The following is a 19,695-nucleotide window of genomic DNA, read 5'->3' as shown; positions in this document are numbered from 1 at the left end:
CCCCATGATTGTATAATGGTGTTAATTTGCACATTAATGTACTGTATATGGACGCTTTATCAGGTCATGAGCATATTTCAAACCTGACACAGTTGAGGTCACCACCGCTTAACATTGGCTGGACCGTCTCCATTTAAGTCAGGGGTCACCAACATTTTTAAGGCATGGAGCCTTACTGTTAACCATGGACCCATCTTGGGAACCCCTGATTTAAGTTGTGTTAGAGACAGACTTTCTGATCCAGCAGTTAATTGTGAAGCAAATTGAGATGTTCCCAGCATCTTCAGCTCTGCTTTCAGAGGTTCAACTTTCTCCATGTTCATTGTAGAGCTATTGAGGGGCTTCTCAGCAGTGTACTGCCAACCAGCAATTCAACCACTTGTAACACAACAAGGCAGCCCTGAGTATGGCCTCAGCCAGTGAAGTAAAATACTTTATATGCTAGTGTATTTTTCAAAAATAAAATGAAGCAAAATTGTCCCTAATTCTGGGCGAGAGTTGAACCCACAATTTAGTTTGAAATGAGCTGAAGGTCAGGAGTGCTGTACATAGTATTGTGTTGTCCTTGTACTTCAAAGTGCTGGTTGTTCATGTGACTTGTCCAATTACAGAAATCTTAGTCAACAGGCTAGAATTTCTGTAACTGTACTGAATCATTTCCTTAGAAATCTTCTTTTACAAATATTAATGGCTGTAAATGACCAGTGTGACATTCTTATAGCTGCCATCTCCTAGTCTGTTAGCCATACCCTAGGCTGTACCACAATGCAAGTAGTACTCTTAATACAAAAACGAAGTCATTCCTTGATGTCAGATTCCTTGGAGTCTGAGGGACCTCCCTAAAGCAGCAGCCTGGATCTTGGGACTAGGAAGCTGAGGCTGAGTACGACATGGGTCTTGGCAGAATATGATGAGGTTGGCCCCTTCTAAAGAAAATGACCTTATTGAAATTGGCTGTTTTGTGAGTAAATACAGTGTTGTTGCAAATCTCATTGGATACAAATCTTGAGAATTACATGGTGTTTCTTTCAATCTGGGCACAAAACTGAAATCCCACTGAGATCTCAGTATCTAACTTCCCTACTGCCCTGGAAACCCAGAAATGTGCACAATGTCTGGTCTCCTGTTTCAGCTTCATTGCTCCCTTTGGTGAAGGGATTTTTAGCTGCTGTTTAATCAGCAGGGTGAGTAAGAGTTATTGATTCCTGTGGCTCTGTGTACATGATAGTGCTGTTGATGCGACTAATCTCTTTCCCTATGTTCCCTGGTGCCATGCTCTACTCTTCCTGCTGCCTCTGATACAGCTTCTCTCTGTTACTCAGGCACTGAGGTAGACCATACTGAATTTCTGATATTTTTAGCAGCTGTGGCAGAGGTTATTAGGTTATTTTTGCAGAGAGACTCTGAAGGAGGGTGGGGTTGCACAGTAATGGTGTTTTTTTTCCCCTCATTGCCTTTGTACTTGGCAGCTCCTTTGTCGGAACTGGACACGCAGTGGGACAGATCGCACAACTAAACATCTAGGCAGACAGGAAGAGCAGTGGCTGGAGAAATCCCAATAACAGCAGGAGCCAGGATGCTTTATCCTTCTGAAAGGCTATTTAACTTTGGGTGTGGAACTGAGAAATGATGCATGGGAAAGAACAGGGCTTCCTTGGGACTCTCTGTAACCTGTTCCCTGAAAACAGCAGCAACACACACAAAATGCTGGTGGAACTCAGCTGTCAGGCAACATCTATGGAAGTGAAAAGATGGTCAATGTTTCGGGCTGAGACCCTCCTTCAGGACTGAGGGGAAGCAGTGAGAGAGGGTTTCACTGAACTCGGTTGAAGAGAAGATTTAAACTTTTTCAGAGTAGGCATTGCTCGAAGTGACTTCGCAGTGGAGTAGCAAATCTGAAACAGGAGAAAGTCTGCAAATGCTGGAAATCCAAAGCAACACACACAAAATGCTGGAGGAACTCAGCAAGTCAGGCAGCATCTATGGAAATGAATAAACAGTTGACTTTTCAGACTGAGGCCCATTTTCAGAACTGAGGTTGTGCATCTCTTTTAGAATTACATGAAGTAAATTGCATAAGCAGGCCATTCAGCCATTTGTAGCCCCCTCACGCTATTTAGTCTAAAACTAATGGAGTTCATTTCTCCCTCGTGTTCGCCAAGCTCTCTGTTAAACATTGTGCTCAGTCTTTCTGAATTTATTCAGTTTTATTTTGTATCTCTGGCCCTTTGCTTTTCTCCTTTGTAGGAGCCTGGCTTGGTTGAGCCAGTCACAATTTTTCTGGAAGCCCACCAGCCAGCCAGTGGAAAGGGGCTCCAGTTTCAAGATTTTGGGGATGAACATCACTGAGGAGCTCTCTTTGGTCTATTGCACAACAGCTACCCGAAGTGCTTAAGGAGAGCTAATCGGCCCCAAAAATTGTTGGCCAACTTTTATCGATGTGCAGTAGAGAGCATACTGACAATAAGGACTGGCAGTGTGGTTCTCTATCTGTAGCAAGACAGATCACAAAGCACTCAGCACATAACGATAACTTAGCACATCTTTGGGACTCAACTCCTGGAGACAACCTACAACTCTTGATGCCTGTAACATCACTAAAGACCCATCCCATCCCGGACACTGTTCGATCTCCTGCCATCTGGTAGGAGATACGGAAACATGTTGGCCAAGACAGTAAGACTGAAAAACAGCTTCTTCCCGAGGGCTGTTGTACAGCCGAATAATGCTAGATCCTGGCTTGCCAATGGCCTTTGAGTGGTATGGACTATCAAAGTCACTTGTTGCATGTAAATATGGAAATTTTTTAATAATTAAGCCATACCACATGTATTGTAAATACTGCTATCTGTTTTGCATGGAGCGGAGTAGCACCACAATCTCAGTGTCTTGAGCAATGATAATGACGTTCTGTTCTATTTACATCCTGCAAACCCTGTACGTTTCACACCCCCTTGCAACACTCTTCAACCTGAACTGATACAAGGAGGTCAGCCCTGCTCATGTTTGCACAGATCTCTGAGCACCTGTTGTCACGTCAGCTTTTGAAAATAAATTATTGTCATCATCCAATTTCTGTTTCCTTTTCCTCCTGTTCCACTTGCTCAGCGTACCTCAACTTTGATTGTGTTGGGTGTGCTATTTTTGAACTCTTTTCCTGAGCTTCATGTTAAAGATAAAACCAGTTTGTAATCTGGCTGTTCCGTTCCGCTCCATTGTCTTGGATGTCTACAGTTTCTCAAACTTGGATAATTTGCGCTGCTGACTCCTTTTAGCTACCAGATATCTTCTGTTCATCTCACATACTGTTGCTGTCCCTATACAACATCACAGTCTCACCTTTAAACTCAATACATGCTGCTCCCTTTTTGCATTTCCCAAACTGATTCTTGAATTTAAAAAGGGCGGTGGATAGTTGAAATAAATTAGAAAGAAATTGCAGCAAAAAACACAGGAATTACTGCAAAGAAGGTCAATCTAGACTTCTGCACAAGCCTTCCTTTTACCTTTTGGTTGTCATCATTTCTTTGCTGCCCCTCTGTCCCTGCCTTCACTTTTCATTTAATATTGGTGATGGGGGAAGGTCATTCATGTGCTTGAGTTTGCTATGCCACTGGCTGTGGTCGTTTGTGCATCAAAGTTATTGGTTCCATGCTTCTTTATGCCTTTCTGTCAATAGTCCATGCTCTCAGTCTGGATTTCCCTTCGCATCCGGAACCTTCCGGAGAGAGCATTCAGATTGCTCCTTAGCCTGCAGAAAGTGCGTCTTAGTTTCTCTCTGGAATAGGATGGGTGCATCTTCAGATTCTGTCACCAGGAGCACAGTTTCCATACATCCACCCCACTGAGCATCTTGACAGATCCTAAATTTGCCATATTTTCCCCCTTTACAAATTGTAACCCAATCCAGACTTAGTTTTAGCACTGACCTGTACAACTGAAGCATAACTTTGTACTTCTATAAGTTCCCTTTTTTTTGTACCTTTCTACTAGTTTTAGAGCAGCGGTCCCCAACCACTGGGCCGCAAAGCATGTGCTACCGGGCCGCGAGGAAACGATATCATTTGGCGATATGAGTCAGCTGCACCTTTCCTCATTCCCTGTCACGCACTGTTGAGCCTGAATGCACGCGAGGTCATTACCCGCGTGTTATCCGTGTCAGCGCGGGAAGGAGATCAACTCCTCGAGCTTGCAAGTGACGGCGGGCTGAAAAGTATGTTTGACATAACATCTGTGCCGGCATTCTGGATCAAAGTCAAGGCTAATTATCGTAAGATAGCCACGAAAGCACTGAAAACGTTGCTTCCATTTCCAACATATCTCTGCAATGAATGCAATGAAAACTAAATTGCGGAATAGACTGGACATAAGGAACCCCCTTCGAGTATCGCTGTCTCCCATCACCCCTCGATGGCACCGTCCTGTTGCAGGGAAACAAGCCCAGGGCTCCCACTGATTCAGCGATGTTGGTGTGTTACAATGATTTTATATGTTCATACGGGGAAAATATGTGCTGTGTGTTTAATATCCAAACGTTACTTAAAATGTTATGATGCTATTGACTTATAAGTGACTTATATAACCATATAACCATTACAGTACGGAAACAGGCCATCTCGGCCCTTCTAGTCCGTGCCGAACGCTACTCTCACCTCGTCCCACCGACCTGCACTCAGCCCATAACACTCCATTCCTTTCTGTCCATATACCTATCTAATTTTTCTTTAAATGATAATATTGAACCTGCCTCAACCACGTCTACTGGCAGTTCGTTCAACACTTACTGCAAGCTCCCCTGATAATTGACTTATCACTATATTCATGCGAGGAAAATATGCGCTGTGTGTTTAATATTAAATTCATTAGATAAACCCTTTTAGAAACGAAATTGAGTGTATTAGCCACTTATCACCTATATTCCAGTCATGATTAACACACCCCCTCCCCCCGAACAGAATCGCCAAAAATGGTATGTAGAAAAAATCGGCACGTACACGCTCGCGCAAGTCACGCATGCGCACTGGTGCCTGCGCAAGGCTTCATGGTCATTGTAGTCTTTCTCTGGGTAAACACAACGTATTTGACTGCTATTCTTATCCGTTGGCAACCCTACCACCACCCGACCCCCCCTCGGGCCGGCCGGTCCGCAAAAATGTTTTCAATAATAAACCAGTCCGCATTGCAAAAAAGGTTGGGACCCCAGTTTTAGAGAGCTGGATCATTTCAAAAGCCAATACTGAGGGATCAACATTTAAAAAAAATGTTAGAGGCTCTTATCTGGTCAAACAGCACCAGTAGAACGATAGATAGTCAGTGAACATTTTGGGTTGAAGATTGGTAACTTTGAAGGTAGATTTTCACTTTAGGATTATTGTTTTATTAAGTTCTCATTGTATGCATTGCGCTTAAAAAGGATCAATAAATCAAATGCATGGTGCTCTACACATGGGACCTTCAGGTGGAATAACTTACCTTGCTTTTGTGTTTTAGAACTACTTATCTTCGGTAGTTGCTGTAGCTTGGGGTTTTGCGCTGTCCGGTTGAACGCTACCAGAGCAGGTATAACCCATGTCTGATGTAGAGTAAACCTTACTCATCAAGTGATCCAAGGGTAGAATGTATTGTGTTGTAGGCATATCACTGCTTCGATTATCACCAAATAATTCCAAGGAAGTTACAGCCTGGGTTACCACCCATAAACAAGATTCCCTCCACTCATTTGAGCAATCCAAAATGTGTATTGCACAAGTTAAATACAGTATTAACTGAAGTCTGGCCTCGAATACAATTGCACCATGCCCCCCTACCACTGTCCTGTTGGCAATAGATGTGAGAGAAGGTGTCATGCTGACCCAGATTCACTACTTAATGATCCTGCGGCTAACGGAATCTGCATAGTTAGGCAGGCCTGACTGTTCAGAGCGATGATGTTTTAGCGTGTGTGACAGGACAGTGATGAATGAGATAAGCCACTGATCTTGTCCTCGCTTGGTGACAGCATTAATCATTGTGGTAAGGAGTGAAACCACTGACAGAGTAAACCCTGGTGCTAGCAATCCCTCTCCCACACTGTCCCACAATATCATCCAGCGGACTTCTTCAGACAGTGTCCAAATCTTTGCCTCCAGTTACTCGGATCCTAGGGCAGACACATCCATGCACAGACATTACAGCATGGAAATGTCTCTTTGGCCCATCTAGGCTGGTTGTGTTAGTGCTCCACCTGACTCTTTTCATTAGCATTTGGAAGAGATACAAAAGTCTGAAGACCCACACTGAAAGTTTTAGGGGCAGTTTCAGCCTCACTGCCATCAGATTTCTGAATGGTCCATGAACACTGCTTTATTATTCTTCTTTTGCATTACTTACATATGTTTTGTAACTTTTAGTAATTTTTTTGTCTTGCACCGTTCAATTGCTGCAATTGAGTTTCACAACGTACTGTATGTCAGTGAATAATAGACCTGATTCTGATCCTTCCTTTTCAAGCATTAGAATGCAGAGAGAATGCTTTCACAATATCTCTGTGGTTGTGTACTTCACTTGACTCAGCTCTCAGTCTTAGGCCCACCATTTAAATATATTTATCTATATTCTCAGCTCTGCAATACAGTAGTGAGGGCCTAATCTCCCATTCCCTGTGTTACGAGAATACACATAAAATTAAGATGTTTGCTGGCCTGGGCTAGCATCAGTGGCATCAGCAGTTGGTCTGCCACCTGCCCTCAGGGGAAGGAGAGATAAGGAACAATGGAGCAGCGTCTGGAGATGTGTAATGAAGGGATGTGGGAGAGAGAGCTGTCTGGAGTGGCTCCCCCCTTTGAACCCTGAACTGTTTGAAGTGATGGACAGGCGATACCCCAGCAGGGGGATAAAAAGGGACAGGTTCGCTAAGACAGACACACACGCCACCCGAGGTAACGAGACCCTGGAAGCGGTGCGCCTCTCACGAGTGGGTGAGAAGTGCCAGACAACGACAAGGGTGGAAAGGTACGATCAGTGGGAACCCGGTGTGTGTCCGCCCTTGCCTGGGTGCCGGGTTCACTGCAGAGGATCGACCGCATCTGGAGGAGGGGTCACAGTCGGTGACCTCAGGTGACATCACCAAGGACCCGCCCAAAAGCTGTTTGTGAGCCATACCGCTGGTCTGTGAGTGAAGCTGTTCTGAATGATCAGTTGTTCCTATTCTATCTCTGTCTCTTCCCCCACCGTGTCCATCGCCATGGCAACGATTACTGCGAACTGAACTACTAACTGGACTGAACTTTGAGTCATTTTGAAATTGGTCATTTACCCCTAGACAACGATAGAGCTTGATTGATGCTGTTATCTTAATTCTGTGCACATGTGCGTTTATCATCGCTGAACTGTTGCATTTATTATCCTTTCGATTAATGTGTTGCTTGTTTCTTTAATAAAACTTTCTTAGTTCTAGTACTCCAGACTCCAACTGAGTGATCCATTTCTGCTGGTTTGGCAACCCAGTTACGGGGTACGTAACACCTGAAAGTGGGAGGAATTGACTGCTGACGGGAACATCCCACACTATCTGTTTGAATACTGGCAATGTTCCGGTATAGTACAGCCATCAGTCCTTGAAACTGGTTCTGCCATTCAGTTAAATCACAGCAGGGTATGACAGCTCTGCTCTTCTTATCAAATGTGATTTATTTCAACTTGGTGAAGAAGTTTGGGTAGTACGTACAAAAATGGTGGGCTCGCTGACAGAAAAGAAGAAAGCTCCTGATTTCAGGCTAACGTGGGTGGTCGTCCAAATTCAGTTCCCTCTTGCAGTGCCCTGTCCAATTAGCCCTAAGGAAACACATTCCAACTCCTCCTTACAATGCCTACAAAAATAATTCACTCCCCACACCCAACCTGGAAGTTTTCATGTTTTATTGTTTTACAACATTGAATCATAGTGGATTTAATTTGGCTTTTTTGACATTGATCAACAGAAAAAGACTCTTTCGTGTCAAAATGAAAGCAGATCTTTACGAAGTGATCTCAATTAATTACAAATATAAATCACAAAATAATTGATTGCATTAGTGTTCACCCCCTTCAAATCAGATGCATGTTTAGCAGCAATTATAGCCTTGAGTCTGTGTGGATAGGTCTCTATCAGCTTTCCACATCTGGACATAGAAACATATAAAACATAGAAAACCTACAGCACAATACAGGCTCTTCGGCCCACAAAGTTGTGCGGAACATGTCTCTACCTTAGAAATTACTAGGCTTACCAATAACCCTGTATTTTTCTAAGCTCCATGTACCTATCTAAAAGTCTCTTAAAAGACCCTATCATATCTGCCTCCACCACCGTTGCCGGCAGCCCATTCCACACACTCACCACTTTCTAAGTAAAAAACTTACCCCTGTCATCTCCTCTGTACCTACTCCCCGGCACCTTAAACCTGTGTCCTCTTGTGGCAACCATTTCAGCCCTGGGAAAAAGCCTCTGACTATCCACACGGTCAATACCTCTCATCATCTTCGACACCTCTATTAGGTCACCTCTCATCCTCCGTTGCTCCAAGGAGAAAAGGCCGAGTTCACTCAACCTATTTTCATAAGGCATGCTCCTCAATCCAGGCAACATCCTTGTAAATCTCCTCTGCACCCTTTCTCTGGTTTCCACATCCTTCCTGTAGTGAGGCGTCCAGAACTGAGCATAGTACTCCAAGTGGGGTCTGACCCGGGTCCTATATAGCTGCAACATTACCTCGCGGCTCCTAAATTCAATTCCACGATTGATGAAGACCAATACACCATATGCCTTCTTAACCACAGAGTCAACCTGCGCAGCTGCTTTGAGCGTCCTATGGACTCGGACCCCAAGATCCCTCTGATCCACCACACTGCCAAGAGTCTTACCATTAATACTATATTCTGCCATCATATTTGACCTACCAAAATGAATTATTTCATGCTTATCTGGGTTGAACTCCATCTGCCACTTCTCAGCCCAGGTTTGCATCCTATCAACGTCCTGCTGTAACCTCTGACGGCCCTCCACACGATCCACAACACCTCCAACCATTGTGTCATCAGCAAACTAACTAACCCATCTCTCCACTTCCTCATCCAAGTCATTTATAAATATCACGAAGAATAAGGGTCCTAGAACAGAACCCTGAGGCACTCCACTGGTCACCGACCTCCATGCAGAATGTGACCCATCTACAACCACTGAAATTTTTCCCTGTTCTTCTTTACAAAACTGCTCAAGCTCTGTCAGATGGCAAGATGGGAATTGAGTGAACGGCCCTTTTCAAGTCCACACAAATTCTCAGTTGGATCGAGACTTGGCCACTCCAGGACATTAACTTTGTTGTTTTTAAGCCAATCCTGTGTCACTTTGGCTTTATGCTTGGGGTCATTGTCTTGCTGAAAAACAAATCTCCCAAGGTGCAGTTCTCTTGCAGACTGCATCAGGTTTTCCTCCAGGATATCCCTGTATTTTGCTGCATTGATTTTACCTTCTACCTTCACAAGCCTTTCAGGGCCTGCTGTAGTGAAGCATCCCCACAGCATGATGTAGCCACCACCATGCTTCACGGTAAGGATGATGTGTGGTGCTTGGCTTACGCCAAACATAGCATTTAGTCTGATGGCCGAAAAGCTCAATTTTTATTTCATCGGTCCATAGAACCTTCTTCCAGCTGTCTTCAGAGTTTCCCACATGCCTTCTGGCAAACTCCAGCTGAGACTTCATGTGAGTTTTTTTTCAACAGTGGCTTTCCTTTTGCCATTCTCCCATAAAGCTGTGACTGGTGAAGCACCTGGGTAAAAGCTATTGTATGCGCAGTCTCTCCCATCTCAGCCACTGAGCTTACAACTCCTCCAGAGTTGTCATAGGACTCTTGATGTCTAGGTCTCCCTCCTTAACCCCTTCTTACACGAACACTCAGTTTTTGAGGATGGCCTGCTCCAGGCAGATTTACAGCTGTGCCATATTCTTTCCATTTCTTGATGATTGACTTAACTGTACTCCAAGGAACATTCAGTGACTTGGAAATTTCCTTGTATCCATTCCTCAATTTGTGCTTTTCAATAACCTTTTTGTGGAGTTGCTTGGAGTGTTCTTTTGTCTTCATGGTGTAGTTTTTGTCAGGATACTGACTCACCAGCAGTTGGACTTTCCAGACACTGGTGTACTTTTACTACAATCAATTGAAATAGCTTGTCTGCACGCACGTCTCCAAAAACAGATCTCCAGTTAACTAATTATGTGACATTTGGTGTGTCATATTAAAGGGGGGGGGGTGAATACATACAGATGCAATCAATTACATTAACCAATTAACCTATGAACTAACTGGACTGAAGGAGGAAACTGGAGCGCCTGGAGAAAACCCTCACGGTCATGGAGAGAACATGTAAACGCCTTACAGACACATCTGATTGAACTCTGAACTTTGCCTCGAGCTGTAATAAGGTCATGCTATCCATAGCACCCCGTTGTCTAGAACTATCACCTCTTCTGTCAGTTGTTCCCCCATCTTCTGCATACCATTTAATTTTCATCATCCTGTTTCATTTTGTATGTGTAAATCAATTTCTTTTGAGAAAACACAGTTCTCCCATGTAATTCCTGGTTTTCCACCCTTTGTGATTTCACTATGGAATGGACCTGACTCATTGCCTTTTATATTTATTTGTCAGTTCCTCACTAGAGGAAATAGTTTCTTAGATCTTCGTAAACAGATCCTTTCAGCAGTATAAAAGCCTCTGTCACAGACTACCCCTCCACCTGTGCTTGAAACTTAAATTTAACCGATTGCTTGTTGAGTTTATGCAGGCCTTCCACAGTTTGATCCTTAATTTGCTGGGTTATAACATTGTACAATATGTATTCCCCCAAGAGGCTGTAAGTGGTACAGGATCAGTTACTGGGCTAGTAATCCAGAGATTTGGTAGCATACACTTGAGGCCAAGAGTTCAATTCCTATCATGACACTTTGAGAACTTTCAATTATATGAAAATTAAGAACTTTGGATGGCAGTAAAAAGATCTATAATTGGCAGTTTTCTTGCTAGTGGGATCTTGCCCTGTACAAACTATTGTGTTTGCCTCTAATGGCACTTGAAAAGTAAAATATAGGCTGCAAAACTGCAAACTTCCAGGGTCATGTGGTATTTTAAGTTGGAGGCAGAAAGATAGGCAGAGGATGAAAGATGATGGTGTGTAGATAGGAATTGAGAAGTGAGACTGACTATGAATTTATTGAATGGAGAAACATGCTTGGGGAGCCAAGTGGCCCAATTCTGTTCCAAGTTCATTATGTTTATCTCCCAGGAAGACATCATCTAAAACAATACCACGAAGAAAAGTGAAGTGGAATACCTTGAAACCTTTGATGGAATTTGCAAAGGATCATCTTACGAATGCATTGAATGTTGCATTTTAAAATAAATTCTGTATTTTCCTGCAGCCCAGCCTTGAGATTTCAATGACGGAGTGCAGCTGGCACTCTGTTGTTGCAAGTTTATTGGAGGAGCAAAGCAGTTTTGTTACATGGCTGACCCTGACTAAAACCTCTACACTTGTGTGAGTGGTTTGGAAGGGGATCATTTGGTCCTTCTGAGCCAAAGGAGACTCTTTATCAGTGCTTTCTTAGTGACCTTCCCTTCCAAATGGAGCCATTAGTCACTAAACCACTGTGAACTGTGAAAGCTGTCACCGGCATGATGCTGTGGTTTTGAAAGACTCATACTGGCATAGTTGTGCAGCTCATAATGCAACTGCCTGATGGCTCCAGTGTCCTGGGTTTGAGCCCAGTCTCTGGCACTGTGTGTGGAGTCTGCACATTCTCTGTGACCATTTTGGTTTTCCTGGATGCTCCGGTTTCCCACCTGCATCCTAAAGAAGTCCTGGTTGGTAGGTTAATCAGCCAGTGTAAGCTGTTCCTGGGAGACAGTTAAAGAGCATGGCAACAGACGCAAAATGTTGGAGGAACTCAGCAGGTCAGCCAGCATCTATGGAAATGAATAAACAGTCAATGTTTCAGGCCGAGACCCTCCATCAGTACTGAGAGGGAAAGGGGAAGATTCCAGAATAAAAAGGTGGGGGAGGGGAAGGGGGCTAGCCAGGAGGTGATAGGCAAAGCCAGGTGGGTGGGAAAGGTAAAGTGCTGGAGAAGATGGAATCTATTGGGAGAGGAGAGTGGACCAAAGGAGAAAGGGAAGGAGGTGGTGTCCCGGGGCAGGTAAGAAGAGGTAAGTGACTAGAGTGGGGAATAAAAGATGAGGGGAGGGGGAGGAAGAAAAATTACTGGAAGGAGAAACTGATAATCAATCCATCAGGTTGGAGGCTACCAGGTAGAATATAAGGTATTGCTCTTCCACCTGCGGCAGGGGGGCTCATCACGGCAGAAGAAGAGGCCATGCAATGACATGTTGAAATGGGAATCAGAATAAAAATATTTGGCCACCGGGAAGTCCTGCTTGTGGCAGATGGTGCATAGGCAAGTTCTCGTTTCAGTAAACGAATTCCTTCTTCCCTCCGCTTCCCCAATCTAACTCTTTACCTCTTCTCACCTGCCTATTACCTCCCCTGGATCCTCTCCTCCTTCTCTTTCTCCTATGGTCCACTATCCTCTCCTATCAGATTCCTTCTTCTCCTGCCCTTGACCTTCCCCCCCCCCTACCTGGCTTCACCTATCACCTCCTGGTTGGCCTCATTCCCCTCTCCCAAACTTGTTATTCTGGTGTCTTCCCCCTTCCTTCTCAGTCTTGTTGAGGGGTCTCGGCCGAAAACGTCAGATGTTCATTTCCATAGATGCTGTCTAATCCGCTGCATTCTTCCAGCATTTTTATGTGTGTTGCTTTGGATTTCCAACATCTGAAACATAGAACACATAGAAAACCTACAGCACAATACAGGCTCTTCGGCCCACAAAGTTGTGCGGAATATGTCCCTACCTTAGAAATTACTAGACTTACCCATAGCCCTCTATTTTTCTAAGCTCCATGTACCTATCCAAAAGTCCCTTAAGAGACCCTGTCGTATCCGCCTCCACCAACAGCCCATTCCACGCACTCACCACTCTCTGAATAAAAAACTTACCCCTGATATCTCCTCTGTACCTACTCCCCAGAACCTTAAACCTGTGTCCTCTTGTGGCAACCATTGCAGCCCTGGGAAAAAGCCTCTGACTATCCACACGATCAATGCCTCTCATCATCTTCTACACCTCCATCAGGTCACCTCTCATCCTCCATCGCTCCAAAGAGAAAAGGCCGAGTTCACTCAACCTATTTTCATACGGCATACTCCCCAATCCAGGCAACATCCTTGTAAATCTCCTCTGCACCCTTTCTATGGTTTCCACATCCTTCCTATAGTGAGGCGACCAGAACTGAGCACAGTACTCCAAGTGGGGTCTGACCAGGTCCTATATAGCTGCAACATTACCTCTCGGCTCCTAAATTCAGTTCCACGATTGATGAAGGCCAATTCATTGGACACCTCCTTAACCACAGAGTCAACCTGTGCAGCTGCTTTGAGCGTCCTGTGGGCTCGGACCCCAAGATCCCTCTGATCCTCCACACTGCCAAGAGTCTTACCATTAATGCTATATTCTGCCATCATATTCGACAAACTTCACACTTCAAAATGAACCAATTCACACTTATCTGGGTTGAACTCCATCTGCCACTTCTCAGCCCAGTTTTGCATCCTATCAATGTCCCCCTGTAACCTCTGACAGCCCTCCACACAATCCACAACACCTCCAACCTTTGTGTCATCAGCAAACTTACTAACCCATCCCTCCATTTCCTCATCCAGGGCATTTATAAAAATTACGAAGAGTAGGGGTCCCAGAACAGATCCCTGAGGCACTCCACTGGTCACTGACCTCTGTGCAGAATATGACCCGTCTACAACCAGTCTTTTTTTTTCTGTGGGCAAGCCAGTTCTGGATCCACAAAGCAATGTCCCCTTCGATCCCATGCCTCCTTACTTTCTCAATAAGTCTTGCATGGGTACCTTATCAAATGCCTTGCTAAAATGCATTTACATTACATTTACTGCTCTTCCTTCATCAATGAGTTTAGTCACATCCTCAAAAAATTCAGTCAGGCTCGTAAGGCAAGACCTGCCCTTGACAAAGCCATGCTGACTATTCCTAATCATATTATACCTCGACAAATGTTCATAAATCCTGCCTCTCAGCATCTTCTCCATCAATTTACCAACCACTGAAGTAAGACTCACTGGTCTATAATTCCCTGGGCTATCTCTACTCCCTTTCTTGAATAAAGGAACAACATTTGCAACCCTCCAATCCTCCGGAACCTCTCCCGTACCCATTGATGATGCAAAGGTCATCACCAGACGCTCAACAATCTCCTCCCTTGCCTCTCACAGTAGCCTGGGGTACATGTCATCCAATCCTGGCGACTTATCCAACTTGATGCTTTCCAAAAGCTCCAGCTCATCCTCTTTCTTGATATTGTTACGAGAATACACATAAAAGTAAGATGTTTGCTGGCCTGGGCTAGCATCAGTGGCATCAGCAGTTGGTCTGCCACCTGCCCTCAGGGGAAGGAGAGATAAGGAACAATGGAGCAGCGTCTGGAGATGTGTAATGAAGGGATGTGGGAGAGAGAGCTGTCTGGAGCGGCTCCCCCCTTTGAACCCTGAACTGTTTGAAGTGATGGACAGGCGATACCCCAGCAGGGGGATAAAAAGGGACAGGTTCGCTAAGACAGGGACACACACGCCACCCGAGGTAACGAGACCCTGGAAGCGGTGCGCCTCTCACGAGTGGGTGAGAAGCATCAGACAACAACAAGGGTGGAAAGGTACGATCAGTGGGAACCCGGTGTGTGTCCGCCCTTGCCTGGGTGCCGGGTTCACTGCAGAGGATCGACCGCATCTGGAGGAGGGGTCACAGTCGGTGACCTCAGGTGACATCACCAAGGACCCGCCCAAAAGTTGCTCGTGAGCAATCTCGCTGGTCTGTGAGTGAAGCTGTGCTGAAGGATGAGTTGTTCCTGTTCTCTCTGTCTCTCTTCCCCCACCTTGTCCATCGCCATGGCAACGATTACTGCGAACTGAACTACTAACTGGACTGAACTTTGAGTCATTTTGAAATTGGTCATTTACCCCTAGACAACGATAGAGCTTGATTGATGCTGTTATCTTAATTCTGTGCACATGTGTGGTTATCATTGTTGAATTGTTGCATTTATTATCCTTTCGATTACTGTGTTGCTTGTTTCTTTAATAAAACTTCCTTAGTTCTAGTACTCCAGACTCCAACTGAGTGATCCATTTCTGCTGGTTTGGCAACCCAGTTACGGGGTACGTAACAATATCTACATGCTCAAGCTTTTCAGTCTGCTGCAAGTCATCTCTACTATCACCAAGATCCTTTTCCATAGTGAATACTGAAGTAAAGTATTCATTAAGTACCTCTGCTATTTCCTCTGCTTCCATACACATTTTCCCACTGTCACACTTGATAGGTCCTAATTTTTCACGTCTTATCCTCTTGCTCTTCACATACTTGTAGAATGTCTTGGGGTTTTCTTTAATCCTGCTTGCCAAGGCCTTTTCATGGCCCCTTCTGGCTCTCCTAATTTCCTTCTTACGCTCCTTCCTGTTAGCCTTATAATCTTCTAGATCTTGAACATTACCTGGCTCTCTGAACCTTTTGTAAGCCTCATAATTCCCCTTACTCCAGTTAAACGCTTTTCTAACTTGTGTGTTCCTATCTCTCTCCAATGCTATTGTAAAGGAGATAGGATTGTGATCACTGTCTCCCAAATGCTCTCGCACTGAGACTGAGACACCTGACCAGGTTCATTTCCCAATACCAAATCAAGTATAGCCTCTCCTCTTGTAGGCTTATCTACATATTATGTCAAGAAACCTTCCTGAACACACCTAACAAACTCCACCCCATCTAAACCCCTTGCTCTAGAGAGATTCCAGTCGATATTTGGGAAATTAAAATGTCCCATCACAATAATTCTTATTATTACAACTTTACAGGAACAACAGGAATTCTGCAGATGCTGGAAATTCAAGCAACACACATAAAAGTTGCTGGTGAATGCAGCAGGCCAGGCAGCATCTCTAGGAAGAGGTGCAGTCACCTCTTCCTAGAGATGCTGCCTGGCCTGCTGCGTTCACCAGCAACTTTTATGTGTGTAACTTTACAGGATTTGTTTCCCTATCTGCTCCTTGATATCCCTGTTACTGTTAGGGAGCCTATAAAAAACACCCAGTTAAGTTATTGACCCCTTCTTGTTCCTAATCACAGAGACTCCATAGACAATCCCTCCATGGCGTTCACCTTTTCTGCTGCCGTGACACTATCTCTTAGCAACAGTGCCACGCCCCCATCTCACTTGCCTCCCTCCCTGTCCTTTCTGAAACATCTAAAACTTGGCACTTGAAGTAACCATTCCTGTCCCTGAGCCATCCAAGTCTCTGTAATGGCCACCACATCATATCTCCAAATACTGATCCACGCTCTAAGCTCATCCGCTTTGTTCACAACACTCCTTGTGTTAAAATAGACACATCTCAAACCTTCGGTCTGAGCGCGTCCCTTCTCTATCACCTGCCTATCCTCCCTCTTGCACTGTCTCCTAGGTTTCTCAATTTGTGAGCCAGACACCTCTTCCCCAATCTCTTCAGTTTGGTTCCCACCTCCCCCCAGTAGCCTTCGCAAACCTCTCCACCAGGATATTAGTCCCCTGGGATTCAAGTGCAACCTGTCCTTTTTGTATAGGTCACACCTGCCCCAAAAAGAGGTCCCGATGATCCAGAAATCTGAATCCCTGCCCCCTGCTCCAATCCCTCAGCCACGCATTTATCCTCCACCTCATCCTATTCCTATTCTCACTGTCGCGTGGCACAGGCAGTAATCCTGAGATTACTACCTTTGAGGACCTGCTTCTCAACTTTCTTTCTAACTCCCTTTAGTCTTTTTTCAGGACCTCTCCCTTTTCCTACCTTTGTCATTGGTACCAATATGTCCCATGACCTTTGGCAGTTCTCCCTCCCACTGCAGGATATCTTGGATGTGATCTGAAACATCCCGGACCCTGGCACCTGGGAGGCAAACTACCATCTGGAGACGTTCCCCCTGTTTATGGAAGAATAGGCTGCAGAGAAATTAACTGGGGGATAGAATTGATGACATTGCTCTGGGGATTACCATAGAGTCAATGGGCCAAATAGCCTCCCTTCCTGCCACAGGAAATGTGTTTATTGATGCATACAGCAAGTATTTGGTTTCATCAAGTACTTTGCGCAGGCTCACAGTTTTGTTAGTCCTCTTCCCCTGTACTTTTTCCATTACTGAAAGTATTTCCCATGTATTGAAACAATTTCCATCTAAAAGCATTCATTGACTGAGTCCATTTTACTGTGCTCTCTGCTGCCCCCTGTATGTTGATTTGCCACCTTAAATTGGTGCACTTGGGTAGCGATTGTGTCTTTATTCAACATGGCTGCCTGTAAACTTCTTACATACTCCACCTAAATCCTTCATGGTTTTAAACAAATCTTATCCCATTTCCTGTACTTGACCTCTGCTTCAGGTGGAATGATCTCAGCTTCTCCTGTTTCATCACACAATCTTTGTCCCTGAAACGATTCCAGTCAATTTCTTTTATTTAAATCCTTCCTGAAGCAGGGTGCCCGAAATAAGACGCAGCACATAAGCTGGCCCTAAATAGGTTTAGCATAGCTTCCTGGTTATTGTAATCTGTGCCTCTATTTATGTCTTGGGTCTCAATGCTGACCTGCATGTGACCTTCAGATTTATTTGTGCTACTGCTTCTTCTCTGGCAGAGCCTCTGGATCGAGGATGGCGCTTCCGTTCTGGTTCTGATGTGGCTAATGAGGCCAGTGCAAGGACTGCGGACTTTCCCACAGGAGGAGTCAAAGTGCTCGATCTGCAGTAGGCCTGTGACCCACCAAATGTATGCTGACCATCAACCACTTATTCTTGCTAATAGATAGATAGATACTCTATTGATCCCAAAGGAAGTTAGCGACACAGTAATATTACAAATGCACAGATATACAAATATTAGAAGAGAAGTAAGAAAAAACAAAATATGAGTTCCCTCAAAAGTAAGATGCCTTTGTACAAGATTTACAAGTCAAAAGATTTCAAGGTTTACAAGTTCAAACTAATAGGATGGTAGTGCAAGAATTACCATAATATTATACAGCAATGGGTGCACATTCACACCATCCAGCGATGGTAGTATTGCACAGGGTGTGGTAAACAGAGGTTAATTACAGCCTAACAGGAGAGGGTCATCACTTCCCCAGCCATAGGTTGACACACTATAGAACTGAATGGCCGAGAGTAAGAATAACCTCATATAGTGCTCTTTGGAGCAGTGTAGTTGTCTTAAGGCTGATTTATACTTGTGCGTCAACTCGACGCCGTAACCTACGCGTGTTGTGAGCATTTATACTTGTGCGTTGGTGTGTCTGTGTCACTGTGCAAGTCGCGCACGTCACGCATGTGCACACACCTGCCCATGCAAGGCTTCATGGTCATGGTAGTCTTTCTTGGGGTAAACAAGTTTAAATCGAGTTTCTTTTTTCGTAAAAGCGAAATGTGTCCTCCATAATTTTGGAGGTCTGTAAAGCTATGGAAAGCATTGCAGCCAGAGTTCCTTCCCTGCCCTTCAGTCGCCCAATGAGAAGCTATTGCAGCTAGGGGGAAATGCAATGCTACCAGGCAGACCAATCATAGTTGTTGCGGTCTGTGTTGCTGCGACGCGTAGTTACATTTCGGGAGAGGTGCGCATCAGGCTATGGTGTAAGGATCCACATAGGCTCTGTGTAGGGTTTTGCAGCGACGCCGTACCTACGGTGTCATGTTGACGCACAAGTATAAGTCAGCTTTTAATCTATTAGTAAAGGTGCTCTTCTTTTTAGCCAAGGTGGTCTGTGGAGGGTGTCCAGAATTGCGAGGATTTTCCAGTTCTGCCACAGCCTCCAGTATGTCCAGTTTGACTGTTGGCATCACCTGGACTGATCCTACATTAATCATGTTTTCATATTCTTCCCCTCTTGCTCATTATCCTCCCTCACGTACTCACTAGGGGCAAGTTACAGCTGCCAATGAATCTGCTGACTCACACACCTTTGGGATGTGGAAGTTTACAGGAACATCCAGCGGAAGCACACATGGTCACAGGGAGATTGGTAAATTAGTTTATTATGTTCAGGTACCAAAGTACAGTGAAAGGCTGTTCTGGATGCCATCCACATAGATCATTGTTTCATATCAGTGCATTGAGGTAGTATGAAGGACACAATAACAGAATGCAGAGTATTGTGTAATAGAGAAAGTGCAGTGCAGCCAATGATGTGCAAGATTACAAGGTAGATTATGAGGTCAAGAATCTTATTTTATTGTTCTGCAGAACCATTCAATAGTCTTATAGCAGTACACAGACCATGGAGGAGAAGTTGGTTTCAGTAGTTTGCTGAGCTGCATCCGCTGTTTCTTGGTGTCACAGGCAGAGCAGTTGCCATACCAAGCTTTGCTTTCTATGGTGCATTGATAAAAAATTGGGAAGGATTGACAGGGACATGCCAAATTTCTTCACCCTCCTGAGGAAGTAGAGGCAGTGGAGAGTTTTCTGGTTCGTGGCATTTGTGTGCTTGGACCAGGACAGGCATTTTGATGAAGTTCA

The 19,695-nt window shown here is 44.6% G+C and overlaps 1 protein-coding gene across 3 annotated transcripts in view; it reads left to right on the top strand.

Moving 5' to 3' along the window:
• The window catches only part of LOC134336613 (caskin-2-like), a 300,486-nt gene that overhangs the window by 86,326 nt on the left and 194,465 nt on the right, over window positions 1-19,695 (top strand). The window lies entirely within an intron of this gene.

The sequence above is a fragment of the Mobula hypostoma genome, chromosome 22 (assembly GCF_963921235.1).
Source record: "Mobula hypostoma chromosome 22, sMobHyp1.1, whole genome shotgun sequence".
Classification (NCBI taxonomy): Eukaryota; Metazoa; Chordata; class Chondrichthyes; order Myliobatiformes; family Myliobatidae; genus Mobula; species Mobula hypostoma.
This window is presented reverse-complemented; position numbering and strand designations above follow the sequence as displayed.